Consider the following 18,647-nt stretch of genomic DNA (forward strand, 5'->3'; position numbering starts at 1 on the left):
TATAGCTTTCTGCCGGTCTAATAGGTTTTTTTTTTTTTTTGAATAAGTCTAATACGTATTTATAGAATGTATAAGATTCGGCTTCTGCTTCCTGATCTTGGCTCTTTTTGATTTTCTGCTTAATTGGAAACGAGTCCTGAAATTCGGCTTGCAACTGGAAGTTTAATGTACATTCATGTCTTACTCGCTTCAAGGACTTCTTTAATTGCATAACTTTTTCCTTTTTTTTTTTACCGTGTTTGTCGCAATATAAATTTGCTTGGAAAGAGCCTCTTACAAGTCAGGGAAATATGATTTTAAGCATTGCCCTCAAAAACAAAGGTTTTATGTTCAGAAGGCGCGACTGAGGTTGTCAGCAGTAGCGTCGCAAGTGATTCATACATTATTAGCCACTTCATTCCAAATTTTTGGGCCTAGTTTTCTGTTTAGAAGGGTCTGTACTTTTGTTGGGCTCTTCTTCGTTGAGTTGCAAAAGTTTATCTGATTACTAACACATTTTGAAGTGTCATTATCTATAGAACAAGTCACGAATAGAATCATGAATAATGAGCTGTAAGAACAAGAATATTAATTTTATGGTCGAAACAAGTGATTGTGTGGTTGATGAACATATGCAAACAACGGATTTACATGGCAAAAGCAAAAGTTTCCCTCTGCAACAGGATTAACAACTTGCATTATTCGGTAGAGCTAGACAAGAATATTTATTAAATGTTTGGTTGAAACGAGTGATTGTGTGGCTGTTGAACACATGCAAATAAGGGATTTACATTGCAAAAGCAAAAGTTTCCCTCGGGTATGAACTGGATTAACAACTTGCATTATTCGGTAGAGACTGGGACTGAAATATTCTAAAACGGAGGTGATATATGATTCCACATGAGATAGTAATATGTTTACCTCTTCTCTATAAGGACTCTGCATATGTATCTCTTGAACCCTCGATTCGTCTATAATCTCTTTTCTAGTGATTGTGCTTTTGGAGCAGAACTCTGATCAGCAATCAATCACTTTTGAATGGCGTTGAACACCCAAGTTAGAGCCTCCACAGGTTCAGCTTTCCCATGGAAATACGACGTGTTTTTGAGCTTTAGAGGCGAAGACACCCGAAGGGGCTTCACAGATCACTTATACGACAAGTTGCAGTGGCGAGGAATCAGGAGTTTCCGGGACGATCCAGAACTTGAAAAAGGCACAGCCATCTCTTCGGAGCTCCTCTCAGCAATCGAGCAATCCAGATTTGCGATCGTTGTTCTTTCGCCAAACTATGCTTCTTCCACGTGGTGTTTGCTTGAACTGTCTAAGATTTTTGAATGCATGGAAGAGAGGGGGACAATTTTACCAATTTTTATGAGGTGGACCCGTCTCATGTGCGACATCAAAGGGGCAGCTTTGCTGAAGCGTTCGATGAACATGAAGAGAAACTTGGGGAAGGTAATAAGGAGGTGGAAGTGTGGAGAGATGCTTTAACAAAAGTAGCCAATCTCTCTGGGTGGACTTCAAAGAATTATAGGTAATGAATTGTATATGACTTATTTTAATGTTCAAACTTTTAATCTCTATGATGCTCTTGGAAGAGAGGGGGACAATTTTACCAATTTTTATGAGGTGGACCCGTCTCATGTGCGACATCAAAGGGGCAGCTTTGCTGAAGCGTTCGATGAACATGAAGAGAAACTTGGGGAAGGTAATAAGGAGGTGGAAGTGTGGAGAGATGCTTTAACAAAAGTAGCCAATCTCTCTGGGTGGACTTCAAAGAATTATAGGTAATGAATTGTATATGACTTATTTTAATGTTCAAACTTTTAATCTCTATGATGCTCTTCTGAAGTATTGAATCTGTATATATGAATTTTTAGATTAGGTAATGCTTAGCAATATGTCATATATATTGAATTAATAGAACCACTCACATCTCCGGGGTTTTTCAAGACTTCATATATAGTGTTACAAAACGCTCTTTTAATGCTGCAGTTTTTAGAACTTAGAAGTGGTCAAATGTGTTCTTATTTGTTTTCTTTTTGTTAGGTATGAAACAGAGCTTATCAGAGAGATTGTGCAAGCACTGTGGAGCAAAGTGCATCCTAGCCTGACAGTATTTGGTTCCTCAGAGAAGTTAGTTAGAATGGATACTAAGCTGGAGGAAATAGATGTTCTTTTAGATAGAGAAGCAAATGATGTTCGCTTTATAGGGATATGGGGGATGGGTGGGGTGGGTAAGACCACCCTTGCTAGAGTGGTGTATGAGAAAATTTCTCATCATTTTGAAGTTTGCATCTTTCTTGCTAATGTCAGAGAGGTCTCCGCAACCCATGGTCTAGTTCATCTACAAAAACAAATTCTTTCCCAAATCTTGAAGGAAGAAAATGTTCTAGTATGGGATGTTTATAGTGGAATCACTATGACAAAGAGATGTTTATGTAATAATAGAAGAACGTTCTTCTAGTTCTTGACGATGTGGATCAATCAGAGCAACTGGAAAACTTAGGGGGAGAAAAAGATTGGTTTGGTTTGAGGAGTAGAATCATCATTACAACCAGAAATCGACATGTACTAGTCACACATGTTATAGAAAAACCATATGAGGTGCGGGGATTAAACGAAAATGAAGCTCTTCAACTGTTTTGTTTGAAAGCCTTTATGAAATATGAGCCAGAAGAAAATTACATAGAGCTCTCTGAGTGTTTCACTAGCTATGCCAGAGGTCTTCCCTTGGCTCTTAAAACTTTGGGGTCTTTCTTGTATAAAAGAAGTCCAGATGCATGGATCGGAGTTCTGCATTGGAGAAACTACGGAGTACTCCCAATAGAAATTTTTTTTTGATTTGCTAAAAGTAAGTTATGATGGACTTGTGACATGGAGAAGGAGATTTTTCTGGACATCGCATGTTTTTCATTGCAATGTCAAGCCAAGTTTATTATTGAACTATATTACACAAGTTGATGACCACGGTAACTAACCAACTGAATTTCTTTTCTGAATCCTTAAATAAGATCATAGGCTGTTTGTTAGTAGAAAGAAAACCCTAGGAGAGTTTTTCTCTCAACCCTAGTTGTCTACGGCCTCCTAGCCTCCCTCACCATTCTCCATCTCCATTCGCCTACTCTCTCTTTTTCTATGGCATCCATTGACGCGGTAACAGCGAGCTTTGCTGCCTCACTTGCTCTTGCCGAAGGGGGATGCGCCCCTGACTTGGGGAAGATCGGCGGAGATCCGGTGCGGAAGTCCTCCCAATCTTTTCTCCTTGGAAAGCCTTTGACTCGGAAACCCATCGATCCAAAGGCATTCATGTCTCACTTCAATCGAACCTGGATGGTGGATAATGAATTTAGGGTTCAAGAGCGACCTAGTGACTTGTTCTTGTTCTCATTTGCTGCAGCACGTGATCGTAACAAGGTTCTTCGAGGGGGAGTCTGGTGCTTTGATCGAGCCCCGGTCTGTTTTGAAGAATACGATGGAGTTAAGCCCCTGCATGAAATTCAGTTTAAACACCTCCGGATCTGGACTAGGGTTACTGGTATGCCTCCTCTGTATGAAGAACCCGAGAATCTCACCTTGATTGGCAACCTGTTGGGCGGCTTCTTGGACTATGACAAGAAGGAGTTTAAGAAGGGGGTGATTAGGGTTTTGTTCACCCATGACATAGCTAAACCGATCTTGCTTGAAAGACAAGTCTTCCTAGACACTGGGGTTGAACCTATGTTGCAGTTTCAATTCGAGCATCTGCGGGGGAGATGCTCTCAATGTGGTTTGATCACTCATGCTGGGATTGCTTGTGAGGAACCCACTGCAGTAAACCCTACATCTAGGGTTTTACACTTTCCAAGAGCTTCGACCTCAGGGAGTTCCTTTGCGTTCTCTGCTAAATCCAAGGGAGACCTCCTCTCTGCTTCCCCGACCATCCCAAAGAAAAAGCGACCTGTTTTTCGTCGAGTGGAGAGTCCGAACTCGGAGTCTCCTTCTCCCAATGAGCCGGCTCCAGCAGTAGTCTGTACTGTTGATGTAGGACGAGAATTGACCCAGTTTAGCCGAAAAACTATAAAAGTAAAGAAGCGGTGTAGAATCAAGAAGAGTGATTGGAAAATAGGTAACTCACGCGTAATCAGGTTACTAGCCGCTGGAATATTCAAGAAGATTTAGTTTTGGACTTTTCGGGTTTCTCGTGTGAAAAGTCAGGTTTTGATTTTGAATCAGATTTGACTAACTTTTGGCCAGAATGTCCGTTTGAAACGCATGATCCCTTTCCAGAATGGGAACGACGAGATCTTCAAGACTCACTTTAGTGAGCCCTATCAGATTTAGGCCAAAATGTATCGTCTTAATTATCCGATTCGTGATTTAATATTTTTAGGTTAGTTTTGCATTCTTTTTATTTTAGGTTTTCTAGTTTATTTTAGATTTGTTTTGTTTTAATCCGTGGGCTTTAGGGTTTCATTGTTAGTCGCCCTAAGGTTTCTTTTCCCATATATAAGCAACCTTAAACGGCTGCAGAACTATCTTTTATCATATTATCAATCAAAATTGAGAGTTTTCTCTTTTATCTCTGGTGGACTCCAGAATCTTTGTTTTAGGTTTATTGCTTGTAAACCTAGGGTTACTTCCCCCCGTGTCAGTTGGTATCAGAGCGGGTTTCGCTCGCTTCTTAGCAGACGACAGAAGTTCACTACCACCAACCTCAACGACGCTGGTCGTAGAGTATCTATCAAATAAAGTTTCGTTGAAGAGGAACATATCAAGGGATTTGCCCTAGGACAACCTCATCAATCAAAAAAAAAAAAAAAAAAAAGGAAAAAAAAAAGAAGGAAAAAAAAAAAGAAAAAAGAAAGAAAGAAGAAACATGGAACATTGGATATTCACAACGCCGGATTACGACAACTTCCGAACTACATGTGTCATCAAAGACAAGGTATGCTCTGTAATAATTGACAGTGGTCTACGAGAGAATTTTGTAGCAAACAAAATTGTGGATTATTTTCAATTGCCGACAGTGAAGCTGAGTGATTCATACTGGATTCCATTTGAAGAGGATGAATATGCACAAGTAACAGAGGTTTGTAAAGTTCCTGTCTCTATGGGAAAATTTTATAAAGAAGAGATTACTTGTCATGTGATTGACATGGATGACACTAATGTGCTTTTTGGAAGGCCATGGCATGAAAGCGTCAAAGGTGGTTATTGCAAAGATGACACATATTTATTTAGGTGGGAGTCACACAAAATTAAAATCAAGCCTGGAAGGAAGAACATCAAGAATTATCCTCCTAAGGTTTTCGAGAAGAAGTTAGAGTCTAAGTTTTCTTTGCCGGTTGAGATTAATAGTTTAATTGAAGAAAAGCCAGAAGAATTTCTAATGGAAGAACCTCCACAAGAATTCATGGATGAAGACCAAGAAGAGGTTAAAGATGAAATTGCTCATGAAGACATGGTTATTTGTACTGATGAGGTCTTGGAGCCTAAAATAAATCATTCAGAGCCAGATGTTATTCAAGAGTACAACCTTGAGAGCTGTGAAGAATCTACTAAGGTTTCCTATAACAGACTCATCTATGGTGTTGGGTTCATGATTGTGTCATCAGAATATGCAGAAGATCCAGCCAATAATCCACATGTCCAATTGTCTAATTTTTTCTCAGGTCTTTTGTCTACCTATTCCTGTCCTTTATTCAAGAGGAACTCGAGGGCGAGTTCTTTCATAGTGGAGGAGAATGATGTAGGACGAGAATGGACCCAGTTTAGCTGAAAAACCATAAAAGTAAAGAAGCGGTGTAGAATCAAGAAGAGTGATTGGAAAATAGGTAACTCACGCGTAATCAGGTTACTAGCCGCTGAAATATTCAAGAAGATTTAGTTTTGGACTTTTCGGGTTTCTCGCGTGAAAAGTCAGGTTTTGATTTTGAATCAGATTTGACTAACTTTTGGCCAGAATGTCCGTTTGAAACGCATGATACCTTTCCAGAATGGGAACGACGAGATCTTCATGACTCACTTTAGTGAGTCCTATCAGATTTAGGCCAAAATGTATCGTCTTAATTATCCGATTCGTGATTTAATATTTTTAGGTTAGTTTTGCATTCTTTTTATTTTAGGTTTTCTAGTTTATTTTGGATTTGTTTTGTTTTAATCCGTGGGCTTTAGGGTTTCATTGTTAGTCGCCCTAGGGTTTCTTTTCCCATATATAAGCAACCTTAAACGGCTGCAGAACTATCTTTTATCATATTATCAATCAAAATTGAGAGTTTTCTCTTTTATCTCTGGTGGACTCCAGAATCTTTGTTTTAGGTTTATTGCTTGTAAACCTAGGGTTATTTCCTCCCGCGTCAACTGTGGCCGCAGACATTGGTTTGGTGCACGGTTTGGAGAGTAACGAAGATCTAGGTAAGGTCCCTACAATGGATGTGTCTTGCGACGTTGTTGATACTCCAGGTACACAGAAGGAACAAACTATTTTGTCGTCCAAGAAGCGAGAGCGTGGTGGTGCTTGCCATCCCAGTCCCAAGAAATTCAAAACAATCTTGGGTGGCAAGATTCTTACACTGCATGCGGAGGCACTTGGCCTCATTGAGGAGGATAGCGACCTCCCTTTGGTTACTCTGAAAAAGAAGTCTGGAAGGCCTCTTGGAAGCAAGAATAAAACTCAACGTGCAAACAAGAAACTTGCAAGTTCTCCTCTGATGCTTACTTATCCTACTCGCACTGGAACAGTTCCCAGCCCTAGAGACAAGGGCAAAGGAAAGATGTGATCTTTCCAGATTTCTTTGCCTATTACTAGAAGTTGAATTTCTACTACTTGCATCTTAGTTTCTCTAGTTGTACACCAATTGAGGTCTCTAGGCGACTAGGTTACTACTTCATGAGAGGTTAGTAGGGAGGTTTTCTTTCTTGTGTTTAGGCTCAATAAGTGGGCAAATGTGTTATCAGTGAAGGTCACCTGTCCTCTGTCTGGTAGCTTATACCATTTATGAGTTTGGTGTAAGACAGTCTTGGATGTATGAGCCTTCTGGCCCTGGATAATTGAATGAAGTTATCTCTTTTTATAAAAAAAAAAAAAAAAAGTTTATTATTGAACTACTATACAGTTTTGACGTTTGCACTCGTATTGCAATAGATGTTCTTGTTGAGAAATCTCTCTTAACTATTTCATCAGGCAATGAAATAGGTATACATGATTTGATAAAAGAAATGGGATGTGAAATTGTTCGACGAGAGTGTTATGAAGAGCCTGGTGGGCGCAGTCGGTTGTGGCTTCGCAACGACATTTTTCATGTATTCACAAAGAATACGGTGAGATTTTAAACAAATTGAATCACCAAGCTTGGATAGCATTGTCATTTCATTTAACATGAAAAATACTTGTCCCTGGATTTGACTTATTTGTTATAACAGGGAACAAAAGCCATTTTTTTTTTTGGTCAAAAGCCATTGAAGGCATATTGTTAGACTTGCCTGAATTAGAAGAGGCATATTGGAATCTTGAAGGCTTCTCTAAAATGTGTAAACTGAAGCTGCTCTACATTGATAATTTGAGGCTTTCTCTTGGCCCCAAATGTCTTCCTAATGCCTTGAGATTTCTGAATTGGAGTTGGTATCCTTCAAAATCTCTCCCACAAGATTTTCAACCGGATGAGCTTACGGAACTCAGTTTGCCCTATAGCAATATTGATCGCCTCTGGAGTGGAATAAAAGTAAGTTACTGAATATTTGCTATTGCACAAATATAATTAAATTTTAACGTTCATGCATAGAAGCTAATTGTTCTACCATTATCCATGTTTTCTACAGTATTTGGGCAAGTTGAAATCTATCGATCTTAGTTACTCCATAAACTTGACAAGGACCTCAGACTTCACAGGTATTCAAAACCTTGAGAAGTTGGTTCTTGAAGGTTGTACGAATTTAGTTCAGATTCATCCATCCATTGCATTTCTCAAGAGACTCAGAATTTGGAATTTTAGAAACTGTAAAAGTATAAGGAGTCTACCCAGTGAAGTAAAAATGGAATTTCTTGAAACTTTTGATATATCTGGCTGCTTAAGAGTTAAGACTGAAAATGATTCCAGAATTTGTGGGGCAAATGAAAAGATTATCAAAGCTTTCTTTAAGTGGGACTGTTGTTGAGAAACTGCCTTCATCGATTGAGCGCTTCAGTGAGAGTTTGGAGGAGCTTGATTTGAGTGGAATTGTTATTAGACAGCTGCCATACTCTCTTTTTATTAAGCAGAATCTCAGAGTATCATCTTTTGGCTTATTTCCAAGAAAGAGTCTTCACCCTTTGATTCCTCTGTTAGCTTCCTTGAAGCATTTATCTTCTTTGACGACATTAAATCTGAATGACTGTAATCTTTGTGAAGGAGAAATCCCCAGTGATATCGGTTCTCTGTCCTCGTTAAAGAAGGTTGAACTCAGAGGAAACAATTTTGTTAGCCTTCCTGCAAGCATTCATTTTCTTTCCAAGCTTGAATATATTAATGTGGACAATTGCAAATGGCTCCAACAATTCCCAGACCTCCCATTATCTGACGAATTAAGGGTGAGAACTGACAATTGTACTTCCTTACAAGTGTTTCCAGATCCACCAGATTTCTGCAGATTATCGGAATTCTCGCTATCTTGCATCAATTGCTTGAGTACGGTCGCTAATCAAGATTCTAGTTATTTTTTATATCGGAAACCCCCCGTTAGTTTGACCATTTCTGTTTTGTACTTCCTGGAAGTGAAATTCCTCAGTGGTTCAATAATCAAAGTGTGGGCGACTCGGTAACTGATAAGTTACCTTCGTATGCATGTAATAGCAAGTGGATTGGGTTTGCCGTATGTGCGCTATTTGAAGCTCAAGACAATCCGTCTGCCGTTCCTGAAGACGATGATTTAGATCCTGATACAAGTTCAATTTACTGTAGATGGCATGGATACTCTTCTCCTAATTTCTTGTCAGGTGTCGGTTTCATCCCAACACAAATTGTTTCAGATCACCTTTTCGTAGTTGTTTTACCCAGTCATGACGTGAAACCTCAGAACTGTCTTGAGGACACATGCAATCCGGTCAGGTTTGTTTTTGAAACCGCTCGAGCTTTAGGAAACAACAGATGCTTGAAGGTGAAGAAATGTGGGGCTCGTGCTCTGTACAAGCACGACATGGAAGAGATGATCTGTAAAATGAATCACTCCAACAGTAGCATTTCTCTTTACAAGGCCATGGATGTTTGTGATTTAGGCAAATCAGCATATGAACAAGGTGGTTGTGAGGCAACAACGAGCAGAAGTGGTTGCTGTGAGGACGAATACTACTCTGCCGAAGAGTGAAAGAATTTAGAAGACACTGCCTTGCTTTGTGCTTGATTTGAACCATCCAGTGCCTCAAGCAAAAATGAAAAGCTAATACTGCTATTCTTAGTATTCGTAAGCGGAACAAGTAGGTGACCATCTCGGGATTATGACTACTAGTTGCAACTAGATATCTTAACATGTTTCCTCTAGCTGTCGCTCATGTACTTTTACATCACGACACATTTCATCATTTGCTCTGCCATCTTGATCAATAACATGAGTGAGAGATATTATATATATCAAAGTAGTACAGATGAATAATTCATTAGATTCAGTAATGAAGGCCAGCTTTTTAGAGTAAAAACTCTGTTCCTCACTTTTGCTAGCTAATTGGCCCCAGAAGGTAAGAAGCTCATTTGTGCCAGTTATCTGAGATGAGATACGGTTCCTTTCGCTTTTTTTCTTCTATTAATCAATAAATAGACTCAACCAAAAGATGTACAAAGCTGCTGGAATTTATCAGGTTACTTGCATAAAATAGAAAAGAGAAACATCGGGTTGGTACCAAACTACCAATGAACAATTTTCGATTGATTATTTTCTGAACCATACAAGTTTTTCTTCTCTATTTGGTCAAGTGGATGGAGAAATTATCTTCTTCTTCTATAGTCTATATATAGTTTTGCATTTCCAAAGAGTAATATGCAGGATATGCTTTTAACTATGCAGCGCACGTTTGTAAATCTTGACTTTTGCCACAAGCAAGCGGAGAGATACACTCTGCTCCTGTTCAAATCAAATCCAAACAGGGGAGGAGAGTGGGCTGTTGGAGAGATGCATGGCAGGTCTGCCGTGGCCATTAATGGGGAAACTCTTCATGTCACTCATAGAAGAAAAAGTTGGTTACTTAACTATTGATTGCCTTTTCGTGGAAGCTACATTTGAAGATCTGCAATTATATTAATTTGACTTGGTTTGGATGGGTTTCGGTTTCTATCTACCAAAGGTATATTTTGTTGTGCAGCTTTTGCTCTTATTGGCTCTCACTAGTACGACTTAGGTGACTGTTTTAACTGTTTTGTTTTCTGCAGGAGGAAAGAAAATTAAGTTGCCAGGGCGGCTTTAGACTGTAATATTTGTTCATTGAAGCTTCCACGTAGGCGCGCTGGTTGCGAAAATGAAGGGTAGCACCGTAGCAGACATGTTAATTTGGGAGGTATCTGGTTTTCTTAATAGGTTTCTGTAAACTGTTATAGTATCAAGTCCCGATATTGTATATGGAGGAAAACACGGCTTCCTGTTTTACGTTATTTACTTAAAATGCCAATTGCACTTAGTCCCAGAGTTTTTGGTTCATTGCAACATTCATTCATATGATTGGAATACTACACAAGGCATGCATATGAAAAACAAGTAAGAATTTGTGTACTTTGTCCACATTGATTTGGCCAAAGTATTGTCTTATTCACGGTCTATCATGAAGATCGCATCCACCAAAATGATTTCTTGTGAAAGTACGCAGCAACCTTGTATATCAAATTATTAGCTAAACGTGGAAGAGCATGAATTTAAAATTTGATGCTTAATTTAGGCCATAAAGATCATTGGATAAGAGCATATCTATCTGTAAAAGACTCAAAGTAGGTGATTCTGTGTAGTGCATAGGTGGTTCAGTCTTATAATTTGCCCAAAATGGTGACTTCCTCAATATGCATTTGGTATCTGTTTGGACCCAAAATGAACATTTTGGTCTGACAAGGCATGTGTTGGAGAAATTGAGCCAATGTCAGTGGCTCAAGCTATATATTGTCGACAAGCTCGAAATATATATTTAGAGGCTAAATAAAGCCTACTATGGAAGCATGGAAGCATGAAAAGTTAACTTTAGCACATTTTCCTACTTCGGCTAGGAGAAACCGAGCTAAACAAGGAAGGAGGGGCGGCAGACTAACCAAATGAAATCTAAATGAGCTAAAACTTTCCAGATTAATACTAGACATCCCAAGGATAATTTATTATGAAGAGTGACAGAGCTAGTTTTGAGTGGAAGACCTTCAAACAATCAGTCCAATTTTCTACAGAAGCAAAACTGGAAAACTGGACCTGTAAGAGGTCCAGCAGCATTTCCGGCCCAACAGCATGGAATAAAGCTCTGAAACTTTGTCAGGATGATCTACACTCATAGTGGAACATTTTTTATGAAGAAGTCGAAGGCTCATTCTGAAGTCTTTTTGGATAAATAATTGAAGGAATAAAGGGGCAGAAACTGACCTAAAACCAGCTTAATATTCACATGTTCATGTTTCCTACCCACATGAAGAAAGCTAGATGCTTTTTTTTTTCCTTGGATATATTTTTCTACTACAATCTCTTTAATAGATCATCATCACTTCCATGTTTCTGCACCTTCATGCTTTGCTTTCATTCCATCATTTCTCTATCTTTTCCATATTTTACAAATCACTTTCATACTCCACTTTCATTATTTTTCTTCCACTCATCATTTCACTCTTCTTTTTCTTCCCTATATAAACACCTTCTCCTCTCATTCTAGAGACAGATTCACAACATCAAAACATCTCTAAGATGATCTAAGTTCTCTCTAGAGCAACCTCTCTAAAAGCAACTCTTCTCCTTCTCTTTCTCTTACCGGTGATCACACTCCTAGTCCTAGTCTTCTCAGAAGCCGACTTTCAGTGCCACCAAACCCTCTGCCAACATACTTCGGTCCTAGTCTCCTCGGGAGCCGACGGTAGTGCCGCAACCACAACGGTTACAGAACCAGCCAAGCAAGGGTAACGCCCTAGCAACCCAGCCAAGCTAAAGTCACGCTTTAGCAAGTTCTCCTCACTTCCCAGTGGTTCTCGCTCTGCTCGATCTACAACATCGAGTATCGATTGTGATTTTCAAGAAGCTCAGCAAAAGTCCTCTCCACGAGGCACAAAGAATCTCGCGACGAGGTTGGTGCTCTCCTCGTCTACAATCGCTCAACAGAAGTCAGGTCAAGGGACACCCCCGACGACCGCACTCGACGGTGCTGGCACGCCCGCGCAAGAAAAGAGACTGTTGACCAGCTGCAACAAAATTGGAGCCTGTACATACATGTACATTTGCAAGCATAATTAGCTCTAATGGGCTACGCTCATTCTACCGCCAAAGGTACTAATTCCAACCAAAGGAATGACATGCAGACACACCGCCAGGCGGGCTACAGCCCCAACATCGGACCACCTCCAGATCGCCGCCAACGCGCCGCGCCAAGATGGCATCAGAAGCTTCTGAAACTGGGAACTGAGGCATATCAGTCCCACATCGAAAACAAAGAGAAGATCAACCTCTTCCTCACTTATAAAAGGTCCTCTCCTCTCTCCTCATCAATTACGCATTCAATACTTACCTACTGTTACTTTGTCAACATAAATACATTGACTAACTTAGGCATCGGAGAGTTGAAGACCGCCCAACGCGGTCTCCCTCTGACGCCCTTTGTATTTTACTTGACAGGTAGCAGAGGCTTTGAGAACGTCACAAGTATAGATCCGCCCACCGGATCAGCGTTAACAAAAGTTCAGCTACCGCCGAACTTTTAGACATTAACATTGGCGCCGTCTGTGGGAATCCTTGAACAAAAGGCCATCCCACCACAATTACCATGACTAACGGTAGCGGGGGAAACGCTGAGGAGCAGGCAGACCATCCCGCCGTCCCCCAACCTCCCGACCCAGCAGTAGGCGTTAACCGCGCACTATTCACAACCCCGGCCAACCCCGGCGGTGAGGCAAATCCGAGCAGCAGCCGCCCGCCGGGCCAAGATCTCGTCACTATGTACGAGCTAGCACTGGCGGATCTTCACAAGGCAAACAAGGAACGTGAGGCGGAGCGCAAGGAAAAGGCTGAAGCCCAGCGGCAGGTGGCTACGCTCATGACACGTTTCGAGGAATTAAAGAAGACGCTGGAGACCACCGCCCGCCCAGCACAGAGCGAGCAGTCACATAGCACCAGGCGTAGCCGACCCGGCACCGGAACGTTGGGACCAGGGCCGGTCATACAGATGCAGGTACCGCTGAACCCACCCGAGTTATTGGGAATGGGACCACCGCCCATACCCCAACCAATGTTAGAACAAGAGGCGGAATCACTCCCGCACACCAACTGCTCGGAGGCTAGGGCACGGACCGAGAATAATCCGCCTGTGCCGGGGCGCAGGCTGTCCCAGCGGGTCGTTCAGGCTGATTCCACCAACGATGCAACCGCCCAGATATTGGAAAGGATGCACCAGCTGGAGCAGAGGTTGATCCGGGCGGAGTCGGGCGTCCCGGCGCCAACTCAGAATCCGCTCTTCGCTTCCAGACCCGGGCCCTTCACCGCTGCAATTCTGCAAGCTGTCAGACCGGCATATGCAAAAACCCCAAAGATGGCGCATTATGGCGGAATGTCTGATCCCTTCGTCCACATGGACACCTTCAAGAAGGTCACCAACAACAAGGGGTTCGACGACGCCACCTTGTGCCACTTGTTCAGTGAAACATTGGATGGCGAGGCAATGAACTGGTTCTTTGAATGTCCGCCGGGGTCTGTCAGTTCATTCAATGCACTATCCCATGCTTTCCTTTCTCGGTTCATCTTATTATCCGCCGGTCATCACAACACAAGTCAGCTGTTCAGCGTCAAGCAGGGAGAGGACGAGTCACTGAAGGCCTTCGTCACAAGGTGGCGGGCGGCAGCATCTCAGTGCCGTGACCTAGACAAAACGATGGCATCAGCGGCCTTCAGGAAGGGACTGCTCAAGGGACCGTTCCTCTATCACCTCAACTACAATCATCCCAACGCGACGTATGACCACGTCATGAGTGAGGCGGTCATTCACGCCCAGGCGGAATTCATCACATATGGAGGAACCCCACCGCCACCACCAACACCAAAGTCAACACAGCCATCATCCAGTCATCAGGAAACCGCTAACAAGACCCCCTCAGCACCATCAACTGACAAGAAAAGGGAGTGGCAACAGGGCCACCACCAGACTAAGCGGCAGAAGGACCAGCATTACCATAAGGGCAACCGCCCAACTCATGGGGATAACCGCAACAAGCAGGCGGAGTCCTCGCAGCGGTATGCAGTTTTCACGGTCCTGACTGCCTCGTATGAAGACATTTACAATCAGTGCAAGGATCAGATCCCGCCGCCACCCCCTCCAAAATACCCAAAGACAGGCAAACCCAGGAACACCGGCAAGTGGTGCAAATACCACGAGGACAGCGGCCACAATACCAACAGCTGCAATGCTCTCAAAACTGCCGTTGAGACCTTGTACCGTGACGGCAAGTTGGAGCAGTTCAAGGTGCGTCAACCACCACCAGTAATTGCCAACGTTGAGACCTTGGGCCGCATCAACACCATCGATGGCGGTGCTCCAATCACCAGCATGTCTCACAGGGCAAGAAAGCGCTATGCACGCGCTAATCACCCAAAGGAAGTCTGCAACATCCGCTACGAAAGATCCGCCAAACTCCCAAGATCAGGTTGGGAACCTATTACCTTTTCGGAGGAGGAAGAGCGCGGAGTACATCTACCCCATGACGACCCATTTTTGGTCGATGCCATTCTTGGCAAATTCTCGGTGGGGAGAATTTTGGTGGATAGCGGGTCCGCTGTCAACGTCATCTTCAGTGGCTGCTACGACCATCTCAAGCGGAACAAAAAACTGCTCCAGGATCACGAGCCACTGCTCAGCTTTTCCGGTGACGTCACACAACCGCTAGGGTCAGATTACATGCGGCTGGTTATTGGCACTAGCCCCTGCATGGCGGAGGTACATACAGAATTCATTATTGTCGACTGCTTCAGTTCGTACAACGCCATCATTGGTCGACCAGCGCTTAACAAGCTCAAGTGCATCATTGCCGGGTACATGCTTCTCATGAAGTTCCCCACACCCAACGGCACGGGCTGTGTCAAGGGAAGCCAGCAGCTGGCACAAGAATGTTACTCAACGACTATAGCGCGGTCGACGCGCCGCCATGAAATTCTGACAGTAGGTAGTGAGGCACCGCCACCAAACATCTTTGAGGATCCTAGGGATGAGGAGGAGAAGTATGTAAGGAAGGAGCCGGTCGACCCTGACACGTCGTTAAAGGTTGTCTACCTCTCAGACGAACACCCCGAGCGGACAGTCCGCATAGGCGCCCAACTAAACCCAGAGGCGGAGGCAGAACTCACTCAGTTCCTACGTGATAACGCCGCCGTCTTTGCATGGTCATACGCGGACATGCCAGGTATCTCTCCTAAAATTATCACTCATAAACTGACCATCAAACCCTCCTTTTATCCCATCAAGCAGAAGCGAAGGGCCTTTGATGAGGAAAAATACATGGCAATCCGAGAGGAGGTCGCCAAACTCCAGGACATTGGATTCATCCGCCAAGTCATCTATCCCCAGTGGATCTCAAACCTGGTAATGGTCAAAAAGGCCAGTGGCAAGTGGCGGATGTGTGTCGACTTCAAAAATCTCAACAAGGCATGCCCAAAGGATAGCTTTCCGCTACCCCGTATCGATCAGATAGTCGATGCAACTGCCGGACATGAGCTCCTCAGCATGATGGACGCTTTCTCCGGATACAATCAGATCAAGATGCACCCCAGCGACCAGGAATGCACCACCTTCACCACCGACAAAGGCCTCTACTGCTACAATGTCATGCCTTTCGGCCTAAAGAACGCCGGTGCAACTTACCAGCGGTTGATGAACGCTATGTTCGCTGAGCATCTGGGAAAAATCATCGAGGTCTACGTGGACGACATGCTAGTCAAGAGCATAAAGGCCAGCGGACATGTGGCAAACCTCAAGGTCATAGTAACCATTCTCTTGGCCTACGGTATGCGCCTCAACCCAGAGAAGTGTTTCTTTGCGGTCACCGCTAGCAAATTCCTGGGATACATCTTCAGCGAGCGAGGCATCGAGGCTAACCCAGATAAGGTCCAGGCCATCCTTGACCTGGCGGACCCTGAGTATAAGGTACACGTCCAGTGCCTCCAGGGCAAGTTAACCGCCCTTTCTCGGTTCATCTCTCGACTCACTGATAGGTGCGCCCCATTCTTCAAACTCCTCAAAACAACTCACAAGAAGGTCATCGACTGGAACCCAGAGTGCCAGGCGGCGTTCCAGGGCCTAAAGGAATACCTGGCAGCAGTCCCTCATCTTTCTGTCCCTGTGCAAGGAGAAACACTATTCATCTACCTGGCGGTCTCGACGTCGGCGGTAAGTTGCGCCATCGTCCGGCGGGAAGGCCAAGATGAGCTTCCAGTGTTTTACGCCGGCAGAGGCATGAACGGATCAGAAACAAGATATCCTCCCTTGGAGCAGCTGGCCCTCGCACTTATCGTCGCTGCCAGACGCCTCCGGCAATACTTCCAGGCTCACACAATCCATGTGTTAACCAATCAGCCGCTGAGGCAAGTGATGCAGAACCCTGAACACTCGGGGCGCCTCAGCAAGTGGGCCATTGAGCTCAGCGAGTTCGACATAGATTACAGGCCAAGAACCGCCATGAAAGGCCAGGCAGTGGCGGACTTCATCGCTGAGCTCACCGAGCGACAGCCGGAACCCGGTGTTGAGACAAGGCCTGGAACAGAAATGGTAACCGTTGAGGAGGTAGCTCCCCCACAGTCAGATTGGAACCTGCATGTGGACGGCTCCGCCAGCGCCAAGGCCAGCGGCGCCGGAATCATCTTAACAGGACTCGGGGGACTGAACGCGGAGTACGCGTTAAAATTCAACTTCAAAGCTTCAAACAACATGGCGGAGTACGAGGCACTCATCGCTGGTCTACTCCTCGCCATTGACTCAGGGGCTGACAGCGTCAACATATTCAGCGACTCCCAGTTAGTCGTTAACCAGGTCAACGACAGCTTCCAAGCCAAGGACCAGCAGTTAGCGGCATATTTGGGGTACGTCAAAACGTTGCTAAAAAAGTTCAAATTTCACACCATTACACAAATCCCCAGGGAAAAGAACGCCAAGGCTGATTCACTGGCGAGACTGGCAACCGGCCAGCCACATCAGAGTCCAGCGGACACAAGGGTAGAATACCTTGACAAGCCAAGCATCACAAAGACCCTGGCGGAGATCTTCAACATTGAAGTCAACCCCAGCTGGATGGACGAGATCATGGCATATAAACGCAGCGGCACATTGCCAGAGGATAAGATCCAGGCAAGACAGCTCAAGCGGAGAGCAACCCGCTACAACATTCAGAATGGCAAGCTGTACCGTCAGGGGTTCACCTACCCCAACCTCCGCTGCCTAACCCCAGAGAAGGGAAAGATCGTCCTGGCGGAAATCCACGGCGGAGAATGTGGAAACCACTCAGGCGCCAGATCATTGGCCAACCGCACATTGCGACAGGGCTACTTCTGGCCCACACTGGGTGATGACGCCCGGAAAATTTCGAGGTCTTGCCACAAATGCCAACAGTTCGCAGATCTCCCACATGCACCGGCGGAACCTCTGTCAGTCATCATCGGCCCTTGGGTCCACTCCAAGTGGGGCCTCGATTTGATGGGAAAATTCCAAACCGCCAAGGGCCAGTTCAAGTACATCATTGTAGCCATCGACTACAACAGCAAATGGATAGAGGCGGAGCCACTAACGGCAATTACTACCGCCAAGGTCATTCGCTTCCTCTGGAAGAACATCTACTGCCGCTATGGTGTCCCACACACAATCATTACAGACAACGGTACACAGTTCAACAACAAGGAACTCATATCGTTCACCGCCAACTTGGGCACCAAGTTGAGTTTTGCATCTGTCGCCCATCCCCAAACCAACGGCCAGGTCGAAGCGGCAAACAAGATAATCAAGAAGCTGCTAAAAAAGAAGCTCGACAGCGCCAAGGGTTTATGGGCGGAGAAGCTGCCAGAAGTCCTATGGGCCATCCGGACAACTCCAACTACCGCCACCGGCGAAACTCCTTTCTGCATGATGTTCGGCACAGAGGCGGTCCTACCTATTGAAGTAACTCAGCCTACCGCTAGGGTCGAGGGCTACTGCCCAGACACCAACGACGACGGCATCAACCTGGACAGGGACCTCCTAGAAGAAAAAAGACTCAAGGCCCATTTGCGCAACTTGCAAAACAAAAGGCTAGTATCGCGTTTCTACAACGCCAGAGTCAAAGCCCGGAACCTCCAACTGGGGGACTAGGTAATGAAGGAAGTCATTCCACCACCAACAAAGCTCCGCCCAACGTGGGAAGGCCCATACAACATTGTGGAAGTCGTGAGCCCAGGCACCTTCTACTTAATGGACAAGGATGGCGTCAAATCGGCCCACCCTTGGAATACTGAACACCTTCGGTATTATTACAAATAGTCAGACCGCT

The 18,647-nt window shown here is 44.3% G+C and overlaps 1 pseudogene; it reads left to right on the forward strand.

The window, feature by feature from the left end:
* Positions 1-621: 621 nt before the first annotated feature.
* On the forward strand, positions 622-10,606 carry LOC133714810 (disease resistance protein RPV1-like; annotated as a pseudogene).
* Positions 10,607-18,647: the final 8,041 nt, after the last annotated feature.

This window comes from Rosa rugosa, chromosome 6 (assembly GCF_958449725.1).
Source record: "Rosa rugosa chromosome 6, drRosRugo1.1, whole genome shotgun sequence".
NCBI classification, from domain to species: Eukaryota; Viridiplantae; Streptophyta; class Magnoliopsida; order Rosales; family Rosaceae; genus Rosa; species Rosa rugosa.